The following is a 19,085-nucleotide window of genomic DNA, read 5'->3' on the forward strand; positions in this document are numbered from 1 at the left end:
ACTGCCAATAACGAGAACCTGAGTGGAAGAGACCATAGCCGCTCATAGCCATCATTCGGGAGGTTCTTTGCGCGTGTGTAGCCGGTGGGAGGAGCCGCTTCCCTGCGATTGTCTGTCTGCGCTCACGCCGCGCACATTCCTCTAAAGTTGCGTTCTCGAGACATACTGCGTCGCAGAGGATTGCGCGTCGAAGACAGTCACACTTGTTTCTGACATCAAGATTTATTTTGTTTCCCCTTTTGGTTTCTTTCAAGATGACAGAAGAAAAGAATGTTCGACATTTAAAGCTGGTATGTGAGTATGTGGTCGTATATCTCTCTGTGCTGTAGTTAGTTGCGCTTTGGACAGGATTTAAAGTAAGGGAGAGTTCAGCTGTCAGATTCAAGGTAGTTTAACGCATCCTGAAGTAAACTAAAAGCGGAGAAGTTTGAATAATTCTGTAAACCAGGGGCTGTGCTGCAAAAGCTCCTGAGCTGCTTACCTAGACTGTTTTTTGGTCACCGTAAGCGCTTCAAACTGCTGTCTAGGTAGTGGGCTGGCTAGATATTGAGAAGCAGCGCTGTAGAGTCGGTGTGTTTTACTTCTGCACCGCGTTTCGTCGCTATTATTGGATATGACTGGTCTGGATGAACGTCTGTTTGGAGATGCTGACTAACATTGTATCGTCATTTAGCTGCGATCAGCAGTGATGTTCTCCTGTAGACAGAGATAAATAGATGATTAGTGTTATATAGTTTACTCTCATAATCTGAACATTTGGGGGATTTGCGCATATCGCTACCATAGCGACAGTGCATATGTATTTTGTATATCCCTGAAACACTGAGCGTTTCATTTAGTATGGACTTCAATACAATGGCTTTTAAGTAACGTCGCCTTTCACTTGCAGAATAAGATCATATTGAAAAGTTTCTATTTTGTTATTCATTTATATTATTTCTTTTTCTAACTCTTTTGGAACCGTTTTTAAGATCAGATATGTGGTTGTTAACTTGGGGGCCTCCGTAAACCTTCAAGGGGCCACAAAATGTAAAGTATTTTAAAATAAATGATATTACAATTAAAAAAAAAACATAAATGCTATGTAAGTGCAACACAATTTGCATCCGATTTCTTTCTTCAGAGAAAGATTAGTTTAACATGCACTAGCTAGTTCTCAATCAAAAAGAATTAGCGCATGTAAACCATTTTGTATTGTTGATGTTTTGTCTCCCTTCAAAGATATTTAAACATCGTTTCCTTTAAAAATAGGATAAAAGATACCTGAGTTTAAAGAACATATAGGAACACGCTAATTGAGATCAGCTGTTGTGCATATATTTTAGTTGTCAGTCTGTACTTCGCATCAATTTTAATAATTAAAGTTAAAAAAAAGCTCACCTGCTATTAGAGAACATGCTTTCACTCTAAAAGAATGTTGGTGGCAGTTGTAGTTGTTTTTAGTAGCATTAGTCACGTTTTTGATCGTAGGAAACTCATGTTACTTCTTTTTCGAATGAGAGCATAAATCCATCAACAGCGGTTTGGATCAGTTTTGATCTCAGGACTCCAGTTTAGTTGTTTTCATGCCTCAGCTGGTTTTGATTTGTAAGTGATTGTTTACACGTCGTTATACGATATAAAGTCTATTGTAAGTGTGGTTCTTTGTCGAGCTTTCATCAAAGGCTGTCAGAATCCCTTAACAGAAAGCAGGTATTTGGGGCTTTGTTTGTTCCACTGGCATGCAGAACATCCTGTAGGCAGGCCCTGAGTTGAAGTTCATTAAAATGTCATTTAGCAGCTGTCAATTTTAAAAGATTATGTGGCAGATTGATCTGGTTTGTTGAAAGAGCACTACTGTTGGCTAAGATTACTCACAAACCATTTAACATTTATGACTAGAATACATAAGTGATCTTTAGTGGCATGTACACTGTGGCTGTCAGTCCCTTCATATTCTTTCATACAGGCTTAGATTACTGCCAGCTAAAATAGGGATGGATGACTTTTATTCCACTGCGTCTCTGAGCAAAACAAACTGAAAGCATGAGTGTTCACTTGTTTTGAAGGCACCTCTTTTTTACGCTCTTGTGGCTCATGACATGACACATTCTCTCAGCTGAATTACACATGAATAAGAGGGTAATTAGATGATATGAGGTGCTGGGTAACAGAAGGCTAATATGGGCTGAACTGTGTTTCTTTTTTGCCCTCGCCATTGTTTTTGTCTCTAGGGCATGAACAAAAGTATGATGAACTATTGTGTGGTCAAAGGGCAACCACAAAATTACATTTTGTCATTTAATTCTATAATTGTAATTGCGCCTGCTGGAGAAAAAAAAAAAGATGTGTTTGAATTGAGATCCCTATGTATTAATGATTAATCGTGCATACATATGAGCCTACAGCCTGTATTTTTGTATGTCATATTTGTACCAGACCTCAAAAGTAACCCGGACCCAGGCACCTCAATACAATACTTCCACAATAGATGGTGTAACATGCTGATTTGCTGCTCAAGAAACATGTATTATTATTATGAATGTTGAAAGTGGAAACTGTGATATATCTTTTAAGGTTTCTTTGAAACTCATTTAAAATAGAAATATTTTGTATCATAATACATGTCTTTACTGTCACTTTTGATCAATTAAACGCATCCTTGCTGAATAAAATTATTAATATATTTTAGAAATAATGTGTATAAGTATACTGACTTTATATATCGCCCAGCCCTATATAACTATATATGTAAATGATACATGATGCTTTACACATTGTTACTATGCTTAAAATGCACTGCAATTCCTAAATCAGAAATGTGACAGTTTAACCTCCCTTCACTGGAACCAGGCAGGTGTGGCTGTATTTTAAAGGGGTCATATCATATGATGTGTAATGGATTAATTGTTGTAATGAAATGTGTTTATGCGGTTTAAGGTTAAAAAAACACATTATTTTCCACATACTGTACATTATATAGGCCGAACAAAGTAGTTTCGCTTTCACAACGAAACACACAGAACACAAACACACACGCATCTCCACGACATGGCGGCAACAACAATACTACAGCGAGAATAAAACTTACGCCTTCTTTCTTTGCGTGAACATTTGGGCGGCGTTATGCAAATCTTCCCACATCATGACGTAGACATGTGGGGGCGTGTTAGAACGAGCCGTTTTAGGTAGGTGTGGTTGACTCTTAACTTTTATAAAGAATATCTCTTTGGATTTGAGACTTTAGTCTTTGCAACTTTACAGATCTTCTTAATGCACCAAGAGCTTGTAACACTTCAAAGAGAAAGGAAAAATTGAAATCGCATCATATGACCCCTTTAACCGTATTGGTGGGAATTATCAGAGCAGCAGTAGGAAACTCTACAGCTACATCATATGGCCTCAAATTCAGCTCACATAGAGCTCTGTTGAGAGCCTCTAGAGGGGCCGGCTGGGGACTGCGTCTGGATTGGACTGGCTCTGAGCGTGAAGGGTACATTTTGCACAGTCCCTAGCAGACGCCACGCTGTTCGTGTCTGCTCACGGAGGGGATGCGTAAATCTCAGTGCATTGTGGTGTAAGGTCATTGTGTACCTAATGAAGATGTTGCATATTGATCACATGCTCCCAGTCACATGTTTTATTCAGGTCGCGATGGTCCTGTTCAAATGCTTGGTTATTTCTCAGTGTCATACTGTGTGTTCATGAGACACGCAGGTATCAGGATGGTCCTGATGTTGACCCGTGGTTTGTTTGTGTGATTCATAGTCAGCTCAAGCACACCGCATTAAGACTACATAATATATTATGAATGAGTATCAACACAACAATCTGCTGATTAATTTGAGCTGCAGACATGCAGCAAAACAAGCTGGTTTTGGACAGACCAGCTCTTGTTATTTCATAAACAAGTTTTAGATATTTTAGAAGTAGGGCTAGGCAATATAGATGCCTTCTGGTGAGATGTATTTGCTCTAAAATGGCTTGAAAATAGTTGTTGTTGTTTAGTACCTTCAAAAATGTAATGCAAGATATAAAACAGTAAAAATCCAATTGAGATAAATCATGTTTTCTACATTTTGTTCTAAATGGACATATTTAGAATTATATTTAATGCAAAATTATGCTTAATTAGTTTTATATATATGCACCACCACTGTCGCGGTACACTACTGTACAAAAGTTCAGGGACAATATTTATTTATTTATTTAGTTTTTGAACAGATATGAAAAAAGTTAATTCAGCTAGGACACATTTAATTGATCAAATGTGACAGTAATGACATTTACAATATTAGAAAAGATTTACATTTCAAGTAAATTGTGTCCTTTTGAACTTTTTATACATCAGAGAATCCTAAAAAATGTATCACGGTTTCCACAAAAATATTATTGCCATCCACATTAGAATGATTTCTGAATGATAATGTGACACTGAAGACTGGAGTAATGGCCCCTGAAAATTAAGCTTTGTCAGCATTGTAATTTTAAATTGTAATGATATTTCACAATATTTCTGTATTTACTGTATTTGTAATCAAACAAATGCAGCTTTGGTGAGCATAAGAGACTTCAAAAACATCTTACTGACCCCAAACTTTAACCCAGTAGTGTATATCCTGAAAGTTTTTTACTTTTTTCTTCTTTTAATGCACAGATCGTCATATTATACACAGAGTAATCACAATCAACAGAAACAATACATCACACGCCTGAAAGCTGATTGTTGATTCTCATGCATAACAAACAGAAAAAAGGACACTGATTGACATGACAGCAGCAGATATCCAATCAGTTTTTTGTTTTTTTTTTAGTTGTTTTCGGGACCATATTTTTGCTTTTTTGGACTTCATCTAATTATCATAACTAAACTACTTCCGCTGTATGGTTCCAATTGGAGACTTTGTGAACTAAACCAAATCTTAGATTAAATCTTCCCATAAAAACAGCCAATGCAATGATGTCGCTCTTTCTCACCACTGCTCACCTCTGAACCACACAGGATGCTTTCACTCTGCCTCTGGTCCTGGGACTTCTGTGTACCGCCTGTAACTTTCAGCTTGTGTATGTCACATTTCTGAGTGTATTCTGAAAAAATAATGAGGCTTAATTGGATTTTCTGCCTATGTTGATTTCCATCCTGCCGTTCCCAGAGAGGAGCGCTGAGCTGTGAGACGCTGGAAGTGAGGTAGATGGTTGACTCTCACAGGATCCGCTGACCCTGGGGGCGGGTGCTCATGTACAGGTTGTTCCACTGAAGCTTTGCCACTTCCTCCAGCAAACAGCAGCTCAGCAGGAAATGGGCTCTGGTCTGTTCGGTGCCTGACAAGTCTCTGTTGAGGCCCAAACCACAATCATGGGATTGTAAACCCTCCGGGAAGGTTTAGGCCATCCGAAAAGCTGTTATAATTAGTAGTGACTGACTGAATTTGTGGACTTCGTTGCTCATTTTAAGGAAAACCTCTGAAATGCATTTAAACTTGGCCTTTGAGACATAATCTGTTGTCAGATTATGTTAAATTTGATGCATCAGGAAAATAAAGGATTAGATCTTCAGTTAACCAGATGTTGTTCTCTGCCAAGGTTTCTGCAGGTCTTCAGGTCTTTGCCCTTCCACAAATTAAGGCCTTGAAAAGGAGCAGAAAGTCTTAAATTCATAGTCATGGCATTAAATGTTTTATGTATTGCAAAAAATGTATATCTTCCCCAATATTTTTGTCTTGTTTCCAGTATACATATCTAGCTAAATATCCTTAAATCAAGATATATTTACTAGAGATGCAAACTGAACACGAAGTCTTGTTTTCTGAGAAGTTGAAAAAATAAATAAAGTGAATTTAAGCTTAAAATAAGAACAAAACAACTATCTGTCAGTGAAATATCAAAACTTGTTTTCCATTTGATTTTAGTTTTTCTGAGCCCACTGTAAGATCTTTGTTTTTGTTTTCATCATAAACTCGCTTCATTTTTATTAATTTATCAGAAAATAAAACTTATGCCAATTTGCTTCTCAATATGTTTTGATAAAAAAAAAAAACTTTAGACATTTGCACTGAAAAACAAGACAAAAATACTGAGGAAGAACATCACTTTAGCAGTGTGATCAGAAGCTACAGTAAAAAAAAAGAAAGAAATTGGACAAAAAATGAAAAAAAAAAAACTGGAAAAAAGAGAAGAAAAAAACAATGGAAAAATGTATTCCATATTCTAGGTTAGGTATTTATTTAAAAGTAATGGTGATCAGTTGGAAGTTATGTTTTCTATCTTTGAAGTGTTGCTTATACAGCTCATTGTTTACTTCCTATTCCTTAAATTTTCTTTAATTTGTCTTAAAGGGATAGTTCGCCCCCCCCCAAAAAAAAAGAAAATTCTGTCATCATGTACTCACCCTCATGTTGTTCCAAACTTGAATGAGTTTCTTTCTTATGTTGAACACTAAAGAAAATATTTTGAAGAATGTTGGTAGCCAAACAGTTGCTGGTAGCCATTGACTTCCGTAGTATTTTTTCCCCTGCTATGTAAGTCAGTGGCTACCAGCAACTTTTTGGTGAACAACATTCTTCTTCTTTTGTGTTCAACACAAGAAAGAACTGAATTTGTGAATGAAATGATTTTCATTTTTGGGTGAACTATCCCTTTAAAAAAAATTATCTTCATTAAACCTGCAGAAAGCTTGTCTATGTTGTTTGACACCCTGATATATAGTGTATACACTATACAGCTGTGACCACGTCAAAATGACCCGCAGCTGCTCCATCTCTGTGCTGGTGGAGGTAGAGGTGAGCATATGGGAATAATCGGCTGTGCTTCCATGGAGCTGGAGGCAGGCGAGAGGTCAGGAGTTTCCTGCGGCAGCTGAGGGAGGCTCCCACTGTGGTTGTTAAGAGCCAGCTGCTGTACGTGTACATGTGCGTGTATCTGCCTGCATCCTGTGATCTCACCTGGCACGGTGGTCAGGCAGTGGCGTCATCCACCCTCACCCCAGAACCTCGTCCTCCAGGGCCGGTAAAGCACAGACAGGGTGGAGCGCGGCTTAGCATTATGATTATAGACACACAAAGTGTACATTTCAACTCTAGCAGACACACAAGTGCATCTTTTATACTGTATAAATGTAATCATTGTCACAGATACTTACAGTATTACTTTGATCCTGTCAGAAGAATATATGAGGTGTTTCCTATGCTGATATTGAATCTACAGTGCAGCAAAGAGATATTTTTGCAGTCTGAACTAAATGTGATAAAACATTTTGAAAAATTTAGAAAAAATGTAAAAAAAAAAAAAAAAAAATGTATATACACTACCATTAAGTTTGTTTGTTTATTTTTTAATTAGTACTTTTATTCCAGTTCAATGCATTCAATTGATGAAATGTTAAGACATTTACACTGTTATAAAAATTTATATTTCAAAGAAATACTGTTCATTCGAACCGTATATTCAGGCAAATTTCCTGAAAAAAGAAAAATGATCACAGAAACATTTTCCATGAAAATATTGAGCAGCACAACTTTTTTATCATTGATAATATTAATAAGAAATGTTTCTTGAGCAGCAAATCAACTTATTAGAATGATTTCTAAAGGATCATGTGACACTGAAAACTGGCTGCTGGAAATTCAGCTTTGCATCAGGAATAAATTACATTTTAAATATAATAAAAGAGAAAAGTTATTTTCAGTTGTAATATTTTACAATATTACTGTTTTTACTTTCCTTTTTTATCAAATAAATGCAGTCTTGGTAAGCATAAGAGACTTCTTTTCTAAAAGCATTAAAATAATTTTACCAACTTTTGAACGGAAGAGTATTTGGTATCACTTTCCAACCTTAAAGTCAACATGAAATGGCATTCGCTGTGTATTAAAGTCTATAATGTGATGTATTATACAGATTTATCAAAATATTTGGAAGAAAATAGAGTGAAAGTTATTAGATCTTGAAGAATGATTATGAAAACAAACTTTTTTTAGAATAATGTACGCTTTTAGGAAAGCCCAGAAACATTTATTAAGTACATTTCGATTCCATGTTGACTTTGAATTAGTAATGACACCCAAATGCTGTACAGGCTGTGACATGCTCTCCGGAGACCTTAGTAGCGTCAGCAAATCATATTTCAGTGTACGCGTCATCTGCTCTTGACTCATTTATGACCATATAAAACCACAAAATAAATCCACGTGCATAACTCCTCTTCACCTTTCTCATGTTTACTTTGACTCTCAGCAGAAGGAGCTCTGCACATTTAAGCTGAGCTCCGTGGATTTATAGCCCTTTGTTAGGAATACAGGCAGAGGCTCAGAGAGCAGGTAGGAGGAAGAGAAGGGATGAAGAGCTAACTCACTCACACTTACTCACTTCACCATCATGTGAACACAAAGAACGGGGACTCCTACGCTGTCCATCGACTCAGTAACAACCCAATTTAAGGCAGAGCAGGATTATGGTGCATAACTGAAAAGCTCTCTGCAATTTATGCGATGCATAATCCATGAATTATGAATACAAACGAGCCATATGTTTGTGGTTCTAGCCGTGGAATGCTATCTATAGCTTATTGTGTCAAAGCAAATTTTCCCAAGCTGACTGTTTGATGGCTGATTATTTCATACAGTATAGAATAAACTTAAAAATGTAACTGTACTGTGTGTTTCGGGTGGAATCCACATCACAACTAATACAGAAGGTTTTGTGAAAAATGAGCCTTATTTTTTACACTTTTATTATAGCATTTAATTTTCCCCCTCAAGTCTGTTGATAATGTACAGGTGCATCTCAATAAATTAGAATGTCGTGGAAAAGTTCATTTATTTCAGTAATTCGTTATATCAAAAACAACATAGTTGCTGAATTAAACATTTTTCCAGCTGTAGCCTTAAAATGTTTATATGTAAATGTTGTTTTGATGGGCTAAGCTTGGCGTAGACATTCAGAGTTATACTAAATAGGTGTTGATACATAAAATGTAGCTGACATATGCTAATGTACTTGCACCTTTGAACCTTGAGTTGCCTACACGGTACACAACCGATCAAAAGTTTGGGGTCAGTATGATTTTATTTTATTTTTTAAAAGAAGATAATACATTTATTCAACAAGGATATGATTAAATTGATCGAAAGTGGCAATAAAGACTGCTGCAAAAGATTTCTGTTTCAAATAAATGCTGTTCTTTGTAACTTATTATACATCAATTCTTTCTATACATCAATACATTCTATACATTCCTACCGACCCTTATCGTTTGACCAGTAGTGTGCTCGAAAACTCAAAGCAAAGAACATTGTTTTCCATGATGTGGTGCCTTTCAAGGGCGCCTGCAGGATTTCAGCTTAGCGTACGCATAGAGAGGTTTTTTTTTTTTTTCTTGTTTGTTTTCAGCTGATTCGACATATGCAGTGAACCAAGTCTAGGGTATAAGGATAAAAGTAGCCTAATGTTAGTGTAATCTATTATTTGCACATCATTAGCACGTCTTTTTAGACCAGTACCAGACATGTGTGTCATGTCATAAAATATTTTAATATGACTGAATTTATATTTAACGTGATCACAGTTTAATAAAAGCATTGTAAGTTACTAATTATTTCATTATTTTGTTTAAATTCCACGGTTATTCAAACAGCGAATAAATTATATACCGAAAGCGAGCAAAGAATTTACATTATCACATTATCACTGACTATAGTCTTAGCATGCGTTTAAGCACTCTTAAACAACTCACATTATTATCACTGAAGCTCCCTACACTGTGAAATGAATCTTTTACTTACATCGCACGTACTTTTGCAGTTTGTTGTTTATGAGAAGTAAATTCACGAGAGCAGAATTCAGTCAGCGAGCGCGCGCACTGAACTAAACTCCAGTGTTTCAGCGATGACTCATCTGAGCGCTTCTGATTGGCCATTGCGTTCATAAGCTCAACAGAATCATGTGTGATTGGTTATAATGCGCAATGCTGTAAAAACGCGTAAAAAGAAATATGATGCGATATGCAATGCAACAATCAACACTTTTCATTTCATTTTTACAGCCGTAATAGATTTTGTTTAATGGTGCAGGGGCAATTTTGTCCAATTTGGTGCTATTTTTGCCTCAAGCCCCCAGTAATTTCAGACCCGACTCCGAGGCCAGGGGGAGGCTATATGATTCAGTGAGAGAGCGGTCCAAATGCATTCGGCCAGTTCACCAAATCACAAATGATTGGCATCGCTGGTTCATTTGACAGAAATATGGGACACAAATAGGTAATAACTGCTGAAATATATTCGCAGGGAAAATGTTTGAGAAGTAAATTCACTAGAGAGCAGAATTCAGTCAGCGAGCGCGCGCACTGAACTAAACTCCGGTGTTTCAGCGATGACTCATCTGAGCGCTTCTGATTGGCCATTGCGTTCATAAGCTCAACAGAATCACTTATTTAATTAAGGTACCTCACCTTCAGCATTATAATGATTTCTCCCGCGTCGGACAGAGACTGAGACGGTGCCGCTGCATGTCGTGCCAAACCTCTCACGGCAGGCACGTCATTAGCTTGAGATCCGTTTTTTTGAGATCGGCCTTTTTAGAGACCACCGATCAATCATCCCAAAGCGATTATCAGCCGATAGTGATTGGTAGCCGATCAGTCGGAGCACCCCTAACATTTTACATTTACATTTTAAAAATGTTGTGAACTAAAAGTTAAATAATCATGAACCATTTCAGTATTTATTATGTGAAAATACTTCTATACTTGTGTGCTTTGTCTTTTACACATAACATGTTACATAAGCATTCTCTATGCAAAGAAAAAAAGTAAATATCAGCAGAATATTTTAAGTGTGCATCATTTCTAATCAAGCTTTAATTTGATCAATTTATGCTAAAAGTGGGAAAATAATGTTTAATTTTGTGTAGGCTACTTATAATTGTGAAATTCCTCTTAGCGAGACAAAGGAGTCAGTCATTTTATTAAATTTTTTATATGTCATTTCCATCGCCATTCTTATTTTTAGTATTTTTTTTTTTTTTTTTTTTTAAACCAATGTACAGAATACATCATTTGAAATGTGGCAGAATTCTCCTTCTTTCAGTGGGCAACTTTAATTAAGTGTGAGTGTGTAAATTGTATTTTAATATAATAATTATTTTCACAGGGTCCACAGGGCCACAAGTGCCTTAAGTTTAAGAAACACCCAAATAGATTCAAGCTATTAAATTTTTCATTTCCTCATTCCCAGAGGAGATATCTGAATACAGTGGGTTCGTGTTCAGTGCCGGCCTCTGTGGCTTAATGATGAGACGGAGGGAGACACTGATCCCAAATCTTTCCTCAGTTCTATTTCTTGCATTAAACACTGCGCTTTGCTTGTCTTTCTTGGCGATGATCCAGGGTTTAAAAGATGGATTCTCTTGATCGCTTTAGCTCTACTCTGAGCAAAGGCCTCAGTGGATTATTCATTATAGACTCTGGGAAAGAGTATGTATGAAATTTACATTTTCAGTAGAATTGTTTATATTGGGAATTTCACCAGCTGGGGTTCATTGACTAGGTTTTTTTAAAAAGTGACCTCTCTCTATTATAAGTTTCTGAATGAGAAAGGCCAGCATGCGTTCTCAGGAATCATTTTAGTTTAGGGACTTGAGGAAACGCTGGGTGGGTTTGAAAGGTTACATAAGCATCCAGCCGCAACAATTTATAGAAAACTGAGAGAAAGGCCATCAGCTAATCAGTCCATTTGATTGGTCATGCAATACTGGATCAAAAACTGTTTTTATTTATGCTGACAAAATCTGTATGGCTGGCTAAAAATTAACTGAAAGTGGTTCAGAAAGACCACATTATTTCTGTAAGTGCCAAACAAATTTTAATTATTCTAATGAAGAGCGCATTGGGTATCTTATACATAAAATACAATAGTTAAAGACAAAAAAAAAAAACATGATAGCAACATGGATAACCATTACTAGCTCCAGATATGGTAAAATGTGGAAGCACCTGTTTTGAATATCATAAGTATTTGGATAGGATCAGAGATAGCCGTGATATTGTAGCAGGTTCTGCTGTTCATTATTGTCAGATGGGAATGCAGATTAGTACATTTGAGACTCAACGCAGCAACCCATCAGATTGCCATTTATGTGCGGCACAGACTGCATTTCATTCAGGCTATGGGAAATTAGCATATTTATGGGAATTTTAGCGGAAAGGTACGGCATTAGTTTGATCGTCAGTTCCTCACACATTTTGTGTCACACGTTCTGCGCCCTTGTGTCAACAAACTAGAAATCAAAGGAGACTGAAAATGAATTTTTGCGAGTGCAAGTGTGTTTGCGGTGCGGCATAACGAAAGGATTTGCCGCAGCTTTTGCATGTTTACACTCCCATTGATCAAATTCTTAATGCATGTCAGCGGGGACCTTCACCGCAATGCTGAACCAGACCTACTAATATTTGGAGATTCAATGCATCTTGTTCTCCAAAATGCGTGAAATAGATGAAGTATTAAAGAATATGACAGAAAATATCACAGGCTAGAAACATCAGAGAAATTCGCCGTCATCTTTAATGTTTGCAAATCGATTCCTTGACATGTAAAATGGAGGAATCAAAGAATCTTTATGTGCTCTGATGCTGAACCATAGCCTAAAAGCTTCTGATACTCTTCGGTTGTTCTCGTACTTCTGTTTGTCTGTGGCTTCCTGTGAGGATTCACTTCAACATTGGACACAGCAGCATAAGCACTCCTTCTAATTCTCGCCTCAATCTCCTCCCTGAAGGTACCGGAGGTGAAGACATGTCCAACTCTGACAAAAAACAGAATTACATACAATACTTTTAAATTACGCACGAGTAAATTAAAATGACACACAAATGCTTTGAATTACGTACGATTATTTTTGACAGCGATTTTATTCCATAGTCATAAGCTTCCTATGAAAAAACAGATGTCACATTTTTTATGTCACATTGATGGTTGCTGCAATTTAAACTCTAACTAACAAGAATAAACTAATGTTGGACTATATATTTTAATAATAAAATAATTATATTATTTATATTTACATTTATATTAATGTGTATTAATAGTAAAACAATAATATTGTAAAATAATATTACAATTTAAAATGTATATTTTCAATATATTGTAAAATGTAATTTATTAATTTATTCCAGTGATTGCAAAGCTGAATTTTTAGCATCATTACTCCGGTCTCCAGTGTCACATGATCCTTCAGAAATCATTCTAATATGCTGATTTGATGTTTAAAAATATTTCTTCTTATTATCAATGTTGAAAACAGTTGTGCTGCTTCACATTTTTTAAACATTTTATACACTTTACAGTTTGTGTAATACGCCAAACAGAAGTACAAAAAAAGAATTATTATTTCCAAAAAAAGATTTCTAAACACTTGAACTGCCAATTCAGCTCTGCCCCATCCACCATTGTGTCAGAAACTGACATTTCAGACCACTAAAACATTGTTTTTAAAAGCAGCACATAACCACAGTGTTTCAGGAAGACTGCCTACAAATGGCTGACTTTCCTCAGAAAAAATTACTCACTTCATTTTTTTTAATTCTATGTGTAACTGCTGAATCTTTTGAAACATAGACACATTTCCACTGGTGTTTGCCCCTCCCTCTCATATAGAGATCCTGCCACTTCCATATCTGGGACAAAGGAAGCCTTTTCCATCATATCACAAGCCTGTTATTCTCGAGTGGTAGGGCACCAGATGGGCTCTGACCTGGATCCGCGATCTTCGATCATGAAGGTTAGCCATCCGTGTTTGTGCAGATGCCAGAGCGATGAATCTCTAGTCAGTGGTCATTGCTCTGATCCCCACAAAACTAAGCCACCACAGCACTGTTTACATTCTATGAATAGAACCACATGTTTGATTAAGCCAGCCCAGTGTCAGAGAGCGGATGTGGAGAACATGAACAGAGGCCAGTGAAGCAGAAGCTGAACTCTTGATGTGGAAAACTGCCACTACTTTTTATATGACACATTTGATGTGCGACATGATCTGCTGAAAATACAACAAAGCACACCTCTGGGAAATGTTACTTTTGATGGAAAGAGTTAGTGACTGGAATTGTAAAGAATCAAATAACTTTGTTTCAGATTCCGCTTAACAATTCCGGTTACTTAAAGGGATAGTTCACAAAAAAAAAAAAAAAAAAAAAAAAAAATTTTAAAAGACATATTGACTGCTTTTATGATGCTTGAGGTAGTATTCACTGAAAATCTGATGGTCACCATACACTTTAATGAAAAAAAAACAGCATCCACATTCTGCTTTTGTGTTCTAAATGGCTTATAAAGAAGAATCATCATGGAAATATGTCACAAAATGTGTCTCAGTCCACACAAACCAAAAAAATGTTGACAGCATTATATGTCACAAAAACAACTTCCCAGCAGCAGCATCGTGCGCATGTGCATGGCACGAGATCACTGTCTATTTCTATGTGCTCTTTCCTACTAAACACAGCTGAGCTCTGAAGCACCCCGTCTGTATATCTGCTCTAACAGGGCCAGACGCTCTCAGTAATGTCTAAGCACAGCAGGGATCATCATTAGGGAGGAATCACATTCACTCCATTCATTTCAAGTTAAATCTTTAAAACACATAGTCTTCATAGTATCAGCATCTGGAGCATGTAAAACATGTATTAAACACATTACATGCAACTTCACTGCTTTTGAACCACTATCACTTGTATTCCTAGAACAAGAAGTCAAGTATGCAGTGTGTATGTTTTTAATACACGTGACACTGAAGACTGGAGTAATGATACTGAAAATTCAGCTTTGGCATCACATGAATGAGTTGCATTTAAAAAAATATTCACATAGAAAAGAGTTATTTTAAATTGTAATGATAGCCTTGGTGAGCAAAAGAGACTTCTTTCAGAACTATTAAAACATCTTACTGACCCCAAACTTATAAACGGTAGTGTATAGTCCTATCAGCTATTGACCAGACAGCTATTGTGTATCCTTATAAAAACACATCCACTGCAATTATCAAAGTCCGCCCTCTATTTCAAGCTTTGACATTAAAAATAAATAAAGTAGCACTTATGGTTTGAGAGACTGACCACTTACTTTTGGGATCTAAGCAGCCTTGTGTTGACTCTCCCTGTGTGGCTACATGGTTTGGTTGTGTTGAAACCAGGCTATCCACTCGGCCTAACATACCTTTATTACGCTGTCCCACTGGAGATGAAATAAACCGCCTGTTTAAGCAATACTTCAACCTGTTAAAGGCATATTCACCCTTTGGGCCCTGTTCTAGCCCCGCTGTGCACTTCAGAACGCTTATTTAATTAGCGGCATGTCTCAGTTCCACATGAAGTCATCGGTGGAATAATCCTGTAATTTGTATTTAACATCCATAACCTTTTGTTCTCATTTGATATTTGAGGAATGCTCACTGCATACTAACTCCTGCAGCTCGTTTCTGTCTCGCTCGCGTCTTTTGTTAATGCTAATCACTGCAGAAAATCAGCATGTCACTTATTACGTGGACAGCTTTACTGTACAGAAGACACATGTTCGGTGCCTGCACTCGCACAATGGCTCACCTGTTCGTCTCAAAGTGTTAGCTGTGGGTGAACAGATTATTACTCAGTGTGGGCTCTCCAGAACGTGTGTCATATTTATACAGCGGCAAGATTTAGCAGCTGAAGGTGGATAGGAACAATCGTGAATGTTCGCAGCCTGCAGTGGTGAAGAGCCATGGATTCTGTGCCAGACACTTCAGTTGAAACACACCTGCATGCTTTTATTCACTCCAGCACTCTCGTGGGATTGAGTTTTTTCAGAAACGCATCCCACAGCTACGTAGTAATGCAGTGAAAATTCTGCATTGACAGATCTTAAAGAGTTTGTGTCATGTCAGCTGATCACTTAAGGGTGTATTTTTTTGTTGTTGTAATTATTCATGATACACTGTGTACATTTATTCTTTTACATTTATTCTTCTTTTATTCTTTCTAGAATTAAGAATTTTAAAATAAAGTGCTTGGTGCTTGCCTGTGCAAAACATACTGCCTTGATACTAGGTTGTTTCGGATGGTTGTAGGGTGTTGCCAAGATGGTTTGAGTTGTTTTTGCCATATTGCTATGTAGCTGCTTGATGTTATTTTATTTTAATTTGGATGGTTGTTAAGTGATTGCTATGGAAGCCAGTTTCCACCACATAATGAAAAAAACAAAAAGGTAATTGCTACTTTTTATCTCACAATTCTTTTTTTTTTTCAATTCAGATTTTTTTCTCAGTATTGTGAGATATAAACTCAGAATTGTAAGATATAAACTCATAATTATGAAGAAAAAATTCTGAATTGTGAGATAAAAAGTTGCATTTTTTTATTTTTTTATTCTGTGGCAGAAACAGGCTTTCTTAAACCCCGCCTCCGCAGAAGATCAACGCTTGCTTCTATAGCACTCTTTAGCTCCGCCCACTGATTTGTGCACGTAGTGGGTAAATAACAAGAGAGGCAAACACAGGTCTACACTGAAACCAAATGATAAAGATGGCTCCGAGAACAACAAGACGCTGTACAGTGCAAAGTTGTGGAAAACAGTCTTTGTATGGCGTTCCTTCTTATCCCAGTGTTAGGAAAATAGTCTTCATTATTTTTAATGAAGTTCCAGACCGCGTCAGGAAGAACTTGGTTCTTTGTTCACTTCATTTAACTGCGGATTCGTTCACAAACAAAGCACAATTCGACAGGATTTTCAGAAAGATTGAAACTAAAAGACGATGCCGTTCCAAATATATTGGATCTGACAGTAATCTCACACCATACAAGCGTGAGTAACTGTTTTTATTACTTGGTCACTGTTGCTTTGTCTGTTATTACAGATCGTTTGATATGTACTGAGTATTTATGCATTTTTAACCTAAATCACAGCAGCATCCGTCTATGAAGGATGTAGGCTGTCAAACATACACAACTGTTAGCCAATCATAGCAGTGGGTGTTTACTCCCTATTCAAACAGAACGTTCTGATGAGAGGGGTCAAAACAGGACAGAAAATAGTGTATTACTTCTAAATTATGATGTTTTTTATGTAAAAATCATGATAACATTATAAGTGGACTTCAGAAAACAGTACAAAATAATAAAAAAGAGCAGTCCAAATATGTAGATATTTGCTATATAGCAAATATGTAGATATTCGCTGCCAGATGCTCAGCCCCTGCCTTCGGTGTCGGTCTATAAGAATTCAAAAAATATTTGTACCATATTGGTTATCTTTTTTTTGGTTTTCCTTGTTGTAATGCCTAAAATTACTTGCAGAATTTTAAAAAAATTATTTACAGAACAAATGTACCACAAATTAGATAAATTAATTTTATAGCAAGACAAAATTTCACTTTTTTATCATCCACCAGGAGAAAATTATGAAAAATGATCATTAAGTCTGAGCATAATTCTTATAAGTCTTAGAAATAATAGCAGACATCTGCTCAGTAAGCCTCAATATTTGAGATGTTCATGTCTGTAGCATAAACATTCATATGAGTATGACCAAGAGTATTAGCTTCAGCAAGCACCAATAATTCAATGCCATATGAGAATGTTTTTTTCACGAAGAACTTTATGTACTGGTGCGTTACAGAACTAATAAATCAATGTACAATACACTGATCTGAAGAACCTATGAAGTAAAATCTAAAACGTTTAATCTCCAGAGGACCGTAAATCAACTCAAGAACTCTATCCAGCACAAGAATGGTTCTTTTTAATAATCATCCAGTGTAGAATTTGCTACCCTTGGGAATCCTGGCTTTCTTAAACACCCCTCCTGCTCACATCAGTTGCCGCTTGGCTTGTCAGCAGGTCAGTCGTAACAAATTTGGAGGTGATAAACTGTGAATGGCTTCCCTGGCACCTGTCCTAACAGCAGAGCTCTGGGAATCCCCAGTCCAGTCACTCATTTTTAATCGATGTGTCTTCAGCCGTCCGTGAGGTGTGGGGCTGCGATAGTGCTCCAGTGGTGCTGTGTCTGGTTTAGACTTCCTCTCTGGCCATGACTCCAGCTGCCTGGCTACTCAAGCGGCAGAGGAAGCAGTGGGGAACCGGTAACCAGCTGCAGGTTGACAGGAGATAAATGGCTCCATTAGAGTGTCTGGGCCGCAGGGCGGAGTCTGACCCACTGGCCCACCCAGCGCCATAGTAAGCCACTTACAAACATCTAACAACATACTTCTTCATTCCGGACTGGCCTGCCAGGGAACGCTAGCACATTGAGTTATCTTGTGTCCTGACTAGAATGGCCTATATAATACCATCTGGATGGTAGGTCAGTGTTATGACAGGTTTATGAAGGATTACTGTATCCTACTAGTTTTACTTCATATTGAAATCCAATAGTGTTGGTGAATTTGGAGGAAACGTTTATTCCGAATAAATTGGATAACACTGTATCGGGGGATATTGGATTAGCATCTTATTGACCACTGTGCTCTCTAGTTATCAGACACTTAAAAATCCATGTCGGTCAACCACAAATATTGCTAGAATGGAAAAGTGTTTGAACGGATCCAAGTGAAAGATAAGTAAGATAACACAAACATGTCATAAAAAAAAAAAAACAGAATCACTGAGTTGGAAAAAGGATCACCCCCCTTCTTAACCCTTTCAGTGGTGAGTTTAAAGTATTTTAGCGGTCCCCCCAGAGTGAGTTTTTTTAAGGCGACTGTTATTTTAGAACGTTTCCCCTTACTGTTTCCATGGCGACGCGTCATGCTTGTCACGTGACACATCGCGGCCACAATAACACTTTATGACAGATGGATCGCTTTTATTTAGTTTTTCCTCTTTTATTTAAAATATTCACAAACTTGCATACCATGTCATGAACAATCTGATATTCCGATTCACAAATATGTGTAAATGAGTGTGTTTTGTCGTTTAAAACCCGTTCCAAATGATCTTGATCATGATCTGTAACATGAGATGGGCGCCGCCATGTTTGAGTCCTGTCAGTCGATTTACCACACGTAAATTCATAAATTTCTCCCAAAATACATGCAAATAAGTAGGGATGCACCGATACCGATACTGGTATCGGGCCCGATACTGAGCT

The 19,085-nt window shown here is 37.1% G+C and overlaps 1 pseudogene; it reads left to right on the top strand.

The window, feature by feature from the left end:
• Window positions 1-224: 224 nt before the first annotated feature.
• Window positions 225-19,085, top strand: part of LOC107752035 (probable E3 ubiquitin-protein ligase MID2) — a 91,123-nt pseudogene continuing 72,262 nt past the window's right edge.

This window comes from Sinocyclocheilus rhinocerous, unplaced genomic scaffold (assembly GCF_001515625.1).
Source record: "Sinocyclocheilus rhinocerous isolate Xijiao unplaced genomic scaffold, SAMN03320098_v1.1 scaffold662, whole genome shotgun sequence".
In the NCBI taxonomy this organism is placed as follows: Eukaryota; Metazoa; Chordata; class Actinopteri; order Cypriniformes; family Cyprinidae; genus Sinocyclocheilus; species Sinocyclocheilus rhinocerous.